We start from the raw sequence: 9733 nt of genomic DNA, 5'->3' as shown, positions 1-9733 counted from the left end.
AGTTGGTGAAGTTAGGGTTCTAGGCATAGACTCAGGGGTCCCCCAGGGTCAGGTGTGCACAGTTAGTTCAGGCGCAGGGGCGGCCGGGTGCAGAGGTAGGTAGGCCCAATGTTATCCAATGAGGGAAAAGGGGCATTCGGTTGGTGGCTACTGGCTAGCAGGCCACGCGGCTCTGGGAGCTGGGCTCCTGGTCACTTGCTCAGGGCAAGGGGGGAAGTAGGATAGGGCAAAGAGGTCACAGCCAGCGGCACTCTGGCGGCTGGGTGCAGGGTGCTTTTGAGCCGTCGGGCATTCAATGTTATCCAATGACGATCTTGAAAAAGGACCAAAGGCTGCAGGCTCGTGGACGGTGACTCGCCAGGGGCGACCTGAACTTCGATAGGTAAGTTAGGATCTTCGAGCACAGGTAGGTACACCTAAAGGGAGGAACAGGGGGCTGTAGGGCACCGGGTGCAGGGGTGTCGGAAAAGCTTACCCTCGGCTGGTCGCGGTTCGGGTGGCCCCTGGTTCTGAGTCTGCAGGCGTCGGCTGGTTCGTCGAGGAGGGTCTTTGGGCACTGGACTTCGGGTCCCAGTCGCCGGGGGGACTTCCTTGTGGTCTTGGTTCGGGTTGGCCCGGGCTCAGCTGGTGCAGAGTGGGCTGGTCCGGAGCTTCCTGGTGAGCACCAGGTGGGTTGTTGCAGCAGAGCCTCTGCTGATGGGAGTCCCAATCTTCGAGAGGGTCAAGTCAGGCAGGTCCTCTGGGTGTCCCAAGGTTGCTGTCCGCGGAGGTCGCCGGGATTAGGCAGGAGCAGGTTCCAGGAACAACAGGCCGGTAGGGCTGGGGCCAAGTCAGTGGTTATTGTCCTGTTGTTAGCAGCTGCACGGCGGGTATTCTTCCTCTTGATCTTCTTTCTTCTTTTGATATCAGGATCTGAGGAAGGAAGGTTCAGGGAGCCCCTAAATACTAAATTTAGGGGTGTTACAGGTTGGGCAAGGGCAGGGACCAATGGGTCCCTGTCCTGGGGTGAGGACACCCCCTAACCTGCTCCTCTCCTGTGGGAGGGGGGCAGGAGCCTAGCTGGGATTGGGTAGGGCTCCCCATCTACAAGATGGCCGGAGCCCGGGGTCGTGCTTCACCTCGCCTCCTCCACCTGAGGGGTGGAGTTGGCAAAGGTTGGCACTCCCTCCTTCCTGACGTAGTTTTTCCCGCCAGTTCCTGGGTACAGCAAATGGTCTGGAGAAGCTCTCAGAGGCGGTATGCCTTTGAAGCTTCCCCCTGTCCATCCTGGGGGAGGAGACATAGCATCTCGCCCAGGATGTGCATTGTTGCAGGCCCAGGAGAGCGGGGGGCTCTCCACCCAGGGGTCCAGCAACATGTCTGCTGTGTGGCAGCCTCTGCAGCCACTCAGCCCAGACGTTTATTGTAGGTTTGGGTTTTTGGAGGGCATCTCCAAGATGCCCTCTTGTGCATTTTACATTAAATCCCACACTGGCATAAGTGCGGGTTTAATGTGCTGAGAAGTTTGTTACCAAACTTTTCAGTTTTCAGTGAAGCCATTATGGTGCTGTGGAGACGGTAAATGACAACCTCCCAGCACCATATACTCTTAAATGGCAACACTGCACTTACAGTGCCCAGGAATGGCCCTGGGTACTGTAGGTCCCATGCACAAAACAATATTCAAAGAACAATAAATATAGACACTATGGATCTATATTAATTTGACATGTCCAGCCGGACAGAGGTCTCAATCTTTACTTAATCAAGAATGAGAGACAGAAATTCCTTGAACAATTCAACGTAGTGGGGCAGAAGCCTGTACCCAAGCACATACAGATTATTACAGTGAGGAAACAAGGAACAGCACAGGGCTATTAGGCAAAAGCTGCGGATTTCTGTAGTTTACAATGAGACACAAAATTCAAAATGCACCTTTACATGACACATGGTATACGTTCTGTATAGGGTGCACATAAAGGGTCACGGGGTTTCGATCCCACTAAGTAATCATGGGGATCATCATCAGGACATTGAGTAAAGCCTAATAAATGTAAGCCTCTATTGCCTAGGGGAGGGAAAACCCTGGCGCGCTCATAGGGACGAGCTGGAGGGAGATGTGGTAGGACAGGCTGCCCAGAGTCAGGAGCCTGGAGGGGACGCGTCAATTAGATTTGGATCGCGTGGCGGTTGGGAAAGGAAACCGTATCAGTCGGTGTGTATTCCTTCCTGACGATACAGTCTATTTGTTCTTTGAATATTGTTTTGTGCATGGGACCACTGTTGTTTCAAATAATCATGTTCCCAGAGGTCCTGTGCTGGCTCGCTGGGGCTCCCTTGTTGTCCTTAAACACCTGGGTACTGTAGGGGCACAGGGCTTATGCACCTGTGCCCTCACCTCTGGCATAGGGCACCCAGCTAGAGGGGTGACTGAAGTATGCCAGGGCAGGGGGTCTGTGGGCATGGCACACAGGGGTGTGTGCCATGTCTACTCTAGTTTTAGTTCTGTACTTAGGCACTCAGCCTGCAAGGGCAGTGTGTGGGTGCCAGGGTCCAGGGCCCCTGAGGGTGGCACAATAAGTGCTGCAGCCCTCATGCGTCTTCTCTGGTCACCATGCCCTGGGTACCTAGGGTACCATTTACTAGGGGCTGACAAGTGGCCAGAGATGCCAATTGGGTATCTTGTTTCAGCATAGTGTTACTTTTTAAGGAAGGAACACCAGCCCTGTGTACCTGATTGGCAGGGACCCAGGGCACACTCAGTCAAAGCGCATCACCAGTTCAGAAAAAAGTGGGGGTATACCAAGGCAAGAAAGATGGCACTTTCTCGCATATACCTTGTTGAATCTACTGTTTACTGAGGAGCTTAATTTAATGTGTTACGTACATTGCCACAAGTAAATTGGAGCATTATTGTGGGATACATATTTGTAGCAAATACGCATTAAATAAAAAAGCCTGATCCGCCCCTCATATAAAGACTGCCAAACGTTTTTTTTATGTGCAGGAATCATGGTTAGTAAAGAAGACGGCAAATGCTTATTAGCAACCTCTGAAAGTGACGTTGCACCAGCTGTTTTACTAGCCTTGGAGATGAAATATGAATTAGACCCCAAAGGGCATTTTTAAAAAAGGAATGAAGCCCTACAGGTGAGATTTAAAGACATCTGTGAGGCCCAGAATGAACAACTATCCACGATCCAGCAAACAGACAAAAAAAGATTCCAAGACCATAACGTACAAATCAGCTTATCGTAAATACATGACCGTAGCAGCACAAAGGTCAATCCCAAATGTTACACAGAGCACAGGAGTTCAAACTTTGCCCGACCTTAAAAACGGCTTTCAGACTTTTCCTCTGGACCAAAAGAAAGGGAACTTTATTAAAAACGTCTCCGCTATCGAAACATTTAAAAATCAGAACAATTGCTTTCTAATAGACATTAAAGATAAAAAAAGTGTGCGCTATCTCAGGGGAGACCTCTGAGTTCAGAAAGGTGACTGATCAAAGGACGCAAGGGCTGGCTTCAAACATTAACACATGCATGGATGTTGTGCATCAGCCTTCCACTGGCAACTGTTCAGAGACGAGTAAAAGCATTGATTTGCACAGTTGCACTGAAGAACCCCCTTCCCTTCAGAATTTGGCAAGCTCTACTTCAGAGGAGCCTAATTGCCAGCTGCGGGAGAAAGCAAAACGCGACACAGGGCCACTGGGTAATGAGGGAGCCACTCAATCAGCACACTGGGGAGTCTTTCAGACGGAAGAAACCACAGTTCATCTGCCTGCACTTGGCTCCCATGCCGCATACCCGGATCTGTGGGGAAATAAAAAAGTGATGAAAACAGAGGGGGAGAAGGGAGTGGGGAGTGCGAGCAGAGGAGCATGTTTCACAATGATCTAAAACAAACAAAAAATGAAGCTGACGAGAATGAGGGGGAGAAGGGAGGGGGTAGTGCAAGCAGAGGAGCCTGAATGAAGCTGACGAGAAGGGAGGGGTAACAGAGGAGCATGAATGAAGCTGACCAGGATGGAGGGGGTAGTGCGAGCAGAGGAGCCATTACAGAAACCCAAATGGCAGCGGTGCACGTGCACGCCATTGTGAACGCAAGCTGGAGGCCTGCAACAACCTGTGGGTAGCACTTTCAAAAGCCACACACTAAATTTCTCGCAGGGCAGCGCATGAGCTGTCTCAGCGAGACCTAAAAACAAGCATTTCATATTAAATAGGTCTCGCATTTGAGAAAGCTAGAGCACTTGGTGATGAAAATGACAATTTTTTTTTTCTTATGTGTTTTTGTAAGCATTGAAGTGATGATATTTGCATAGTGCTATTGCCATGACCTTTCGGCACTGGAGAACCACAAAATGGTAAATAGCTTATGAGGGAGGGGAGACAAGGGTAACATCCTGGAAATAGCCAACACTTTCAGGGAATGGAAGATTGCTTATATCCTTACAAAACGTAAGCAATATGGTTTAAGAAGTAACTAGACAGGGTATGTAAACTTGGTAGTGTTGAGCCAATCTATAACTAGCAACACTTTGAAGTCCGACAATTAGGAGTAAACAGGCACCCTCCGAAAACAGTGTGACATTTTATCTCTGTCTTTGAATGCACTGCAATGTGACCAGGTTTGCTGTTTGCGCTGCTGTGATAGCAGCTGGGTGACATTCCATTCCCTGTAGGTGTGCAGTAACAGTTTTTGGGAGTGGGGCACACATTTTTTGCAGAGAAAAAGTATAAACGTGGCACAACTTATGACCAAGAAAGAGAAGTCCTTTTTGTATGGACTGATGATTTGGCTATCGCTGGAGATGTGCAAGCACTTGAGCTGGACTTTTAATGTTCCAAAACACCTGCGTAGTCTCACTTTAATTGTCCATTTGGGGAAAGATAACTTTAGTAGGAAGGAGCCAGCTCAGCAGAAGGCATTTGGATATTTTAATGCAAAGGATAACCGTGAAACTCTTTCCTGTTACCTATGGTGCACTCAGGAAATGCACCATATTGTCAACTGTTGAAGACTTCTTTCGTACATAATGATGGTGTGTTTCTGCACGTGGCCCAGTTTAAACGTGTGCATGTTTACAATTTAAATGTAGTTTCCTGTTATATTGTAACAACAGTCACTCCTTCAGGTTATTAAAGCATTGAGGTATGATTCCATACACTCTCTACCATGAGCGTTTGGTATACTGAATCCAACAACAACCATTTCAACTGCTGCACCTTAAAAAAATAACTGGTATTAATAACTTGTATTCCTCTCCTTTTATTCTGAACTCCCTCTTTCCGCTTCCCCCACTATTTCCCCCTCCTTCTGCTACCCCCATCTCCTCTGAGCTCCAGCTGTGAGGAAGATTTCAGAGACAGCGCACGGAGGTCAATAGTGCAACATGGAAGTCAGAATAAGGCGATTGGTTTTTATGGGAAGGGAAGTCAAAGCAAGCTAGTATGTGTGACTGAAGATATGAATATGGCAAAATCAGAAATAGAAGAGTCTGAAAACAACCATGTGGGCAAGGAATGCACACAAACACCAGCACACAACATCAAATAAAAATTATGACAGGTGCAGCCAACCCGTGCTTCATACCGCCTCAGGAGTCAAATCTGACCAGCAGTTACCTCAGTAATCGGTGGAAGTACATACCTTATCCACCTGCCCAATACATATAAAAGTGCCTGTCTGTACAGGCGCCAGGCTGGCTGCTCGTCAAATTTAAATGTCACCGGCAACAGGCTGTTATAACTTCTTTCAGCCGTACCTTGACCGATGTAACAATATCACTGTCGGCGCGGTTGGTAAGCGCTACAGTTGACTCCCAATTCAATGCATTTCTTTGCAGTGTCAGCAGAGGTCCAATTGTGCTCACAATGCTCACAACCATTTTTGTCCGCCACAGCCAGCTATACGAGGAATCCGGAACCCACAAACAAACATGTACTGTCAGTTCACAAAACTGAGGTACAGGGTTCAGAAAACAATGTTTTCAAATCTCCACATTCCTTAGAGGTTACCAATTTTAGCATTTTGCACCTTCTGCTTGTACGTCAGATGGCGGCTGCAGCAACCCTAAGAATGCCCACGGCACACACAGTGTGCCCACTCAACAGGGCAACCATCCTAGTGCCACTTTAGGCACAGCAACATGTCTAGTGGATGGGACCGTCTGGGAGTCCCAAAGTCTGGCGTGGGCCACGCGTCATGTCCAGCACATCAGAGGGTGGACGGTCCTTGGCCAGAGAAGACCGTCGAGCTGGCTGGAAAGTTACATCACTTTAAATCATCCTCTGGATTTATGCAAGTGATTTCGATCGTGGTGCTGACTGAGCGCATTTGAACCGCTTTAGCCTTACCAAGCTGTGGGGTGCCGATTGATTACGCACTAAGGGGCACACCAGTGTAGGGTGCCCACCCTTGTTGGGGTCACTTTGTCTCCGTGCATATTGAGCTCCCCCCCTTTTCCCCATCCTGATGAAGACCCGCCCCTGAGGAAATCAGCCACCCTGCTTGTTGTAGGGTCGAAACGTCGACATAATTCCCCGGAGCCTGTATCTGTAATGTTTCTCCCACGCCCCTCTCCCTTGTATTGATCAGAATACGGAGGATCTTTCAATTACTTACCAGCAAGAAAGAATTACATTTTTTGCTAACTTAACATCTAGGGCAGGTTCATGTTCTAGACTAAGGATTCAAGCCTTAGTCGTTGTTTAAAGAACTCTATTGTATTTTTTTTTTAAACTTCAAAGACCTTTATTGAGTGTTACACATATTATACACAGCACTCGGCCTACAACCCGGAGGCCGGCCGCTCCATGTATTCCGTAATAATAACAAGACTAATCTCGTAGAACACAGCCTTTCAGCCGACAACCCGGGGTCCGGCGGCAAATTAGTACCTCCGTGTGTTACCAAAACAAAAAAGTGAGGGGGGGCCGTTAGACAGAGACTGCCCTTTCACCGCTCCATGAGTGCACTATTAGAACCAGTACTGAGTGTGATCCCCATATCTAGCCCCCCTAGCCCTAATCCCAATTAGGCCCTAACCCAACCAATAACGCAAAAGTAACACTATCCCACCCCTCCCTCCCTTGCACAACTGTCCCCACTTAGCTCCATAGTATATGTTACTTCCTGCATCTGAATCTAGACTGCTCCGATGCCCTACAATTGCCATAATGAGTATAGCTCCCCAATTACATCAGCTAGTATTGGTCCGAGAGATTAGGGGCTATTCTGCCTCGGCAGGCTGCGCCCCATCGAGCACACTCCCCTCCTCGACTACCCCCTCCCTCTCCTGCAGTCTCACCCTCCGAACTCTTCAAGCGCGACCTGTAGAGGTCCCAGAAGTTCTTCGGACGACTGGTTGGTGGCAATAGTTCACTATAATGTTCCGATTAGGTGCAACAATACAGCATGTCGTGAGCCCATCTTTTCACTGTGGGCAGGGGTCCTCTCATCCAGCACATCGCCAGCACCCATCTGGCAATTAGCATTCCCATGTCCACAAGGCGCCTGAAGGCCACCGGCAAGGGCTTGGAGTACCCCATCAGCGCCAGCGCCGGATCAGGGGTCAAGTCTGTACCCAGGATCTGATTTAATTCCGCATAGACGCCACACCAGTAGTTACTCACCCCCGGGCACGACCACGCCAGGTGTAAGAAGTCCGTTACCTGAGTCCGGCAGCGTTCACATTCCGCCGAGCTCCAGAGGACATATCTATGTAATCTCTCGTGTATAATAAACTCTCTGGAGAAATTTAAAGTGTATCAGTCTATGTCTACCATTTAGCGATATCTTCTTCGTGCTTGTGCAGCAGTATCTCCACATGTCATCGTCTACGATGGTCTGCAAGTCCTGTTGCCAGGCGGTTCTGGCCTTTATATACTGGTGTTCCCTGTGTGTCATTGCTGTTTTATACAGCGCAGTTACAAGCTTGCGAGGGGTCTCCGCCTTAATTACATACGTTAGTTCCGGGACCTCCGGAGGCTCCGCCAGGTCCGGGCCTACTAATTCCAGTAAAGCGCAGCACACCCTCTAGTATTGGAACTTTTGCAGCAGTGAGGCACGGGCTACATCTGTCTCTATCTGGCCCCACTCTTTGACCCTACCGTCCATGAACAAGTTGCCGATTGTGGAAATGCCCATTCTATGCAACGCCTGAATTACGCCGCGCTCTGTGAGCGGCGGGAGCTAGAGGGCCCATTCTATGGGCACAGACGGCGAATATAGAAGAGCTCCCCCCTGCATCAGCAGTAGAGTGTGCCAAGCGTGATTCGTGGCCGAGAGCGAATCCAATATGCCCGTCCTGCGGTCCATTTGCCGACAGATCGTGGCCGGCAGTGGCAATGGTTCCGCGAATAGCCGTTCCATCCGAAGGTGTGGTACTCGTTCATCCCCATGTATCCAAGTGTGGAGAAGTGCTGCCTGCGCCACTCTGTAGTACAGCTCTAGGTCCGGGCCGCCAATCCGCCCATACTATATGGGAGTGTCAGTAGAGACCTCTTTACTCTGGGCTGTTTGCCCGCCCAGGCAAGCTTAACCATTAGCTGCGTCAGAGTCTGAAAGAAAGCTTTTGACAGCACCATCGGGATGGCACTAAAGAGAAAGAGAAATCGTGGGAGAACAACCATTTTCATAAGGGCAATGCGTCCCATAAGTGAAAGAGGTAGTTTACACCAAGCCTCAACGTCATCTTCTAGTTTACTGCAGGCTACACCGTAGTTTTCGCGTAGCAACGTCTCCGCATCCGTATGTATCCTAACTCCCAGGAACCGGACCGTGGCGCTGGACCACTGCAGAGGGTACTCCATTTCGAATTGCCCCGTTATTGGAGTAAGCGGGAAGGCAACCGATTTCGGCCAGTTAACCCTCAAACCAGAGAGAGCAGCAAAGTGAACTACCTCTCTTAGCATGGAGGACAGGTTGCGTTCCGGGTCGCGGATGTACAGCAAGGTGTCGTCTGCGTAAGTCGAGACAACTATCTTGTAAGACGGAAAGCTGACTCCCTCATGTCCATGGTATTCTCGCAATGCGCAGGCCAGCGGTTCCGCCACCCGAGCATATAACAGTGGAGAGAGGGGGCAACCTTGTCTTGTACCCCTGCCAATTTGGATAGGGTCAGTGACCATACCTCCTAAGCGGAGTCGCGCTGTCGGCTTATGATACAGGGCCCCTATCATTTGAAGGAACGGCTCACCCAGATCAAACCGCCGCAGCATCAAGGACAGGAACGGCCACTCAACAGAGTCAAATGCCTTTTCCATGTCCAGGAAGACAGCAATCGCCTTCGTGTCTAGTCGCACATGCTGTATGGTACCCAATACCGTACGTATATTGTACGTCAAGTTTCTGCTGGGGATGAATCCAGCCTGTTCCGGCGCGACCAACTCATTTGCCAGGAGGGCAAGGCGAGTTGCCAACACTTTAGCGTATATCTTGGTATCTACGTTCAACAACGAGAGCGGCCTGTATGAGCGGCACTCACTGGGCTCCTTCCCTGGCTAGAGTATGGTTACTACTAGGGCCTCTCTCATCGAAGGCGGCATGGCTGCGTCTACACAAATGTCGGCAAATAGCGTAGCTAAGTGTGGAAGTAGCTTGTCCTGGAAGGCTTTATAAAATGTAACGGTGAGCCCGTCAGCACCCGGTGCGCCGCCAGAGCGCATGCTTGCTAATGCATCTATTATTTCGTCCCGTTCTATGGGTGCCGTTAGGAATTCCCTATGAGTATTTGTCAGCTGCG

The 9733-nt window shown here is 49.8% G+C and overlaps 1 pseudogene; it reads left to right on the top strand.

The window, feature by feature from the left end:
• Positions 1 to 2991: 2991 nt before the first annotated feature.
• Positions 2992 to 3884, top strand: LOC144824196 (inhibitory synaptic factor 2A pseudogene; annotated as a pseudogene).
• The last annotated feature ends 5849 nt before the right edge of the window (positions 3885 to 9733 follow it).

The sequence above is a fragment of the Lissotriton helveticus genome, chromosome 3_1, assembly GCF_964261635.1.
Source record: "Lissotriton helveticus chromosome 3_1, aLisHel1.1, whole genome shotgun sequence".
NCBI lineage: Eukaryota > Metazoa > Chordata > Amphibia > Caudata > Salamandridae > Lissotriton > Lissotriton helveticus.
This window is presented reverse-complemented; position numbering and strand designations above follow the sequence as displayed.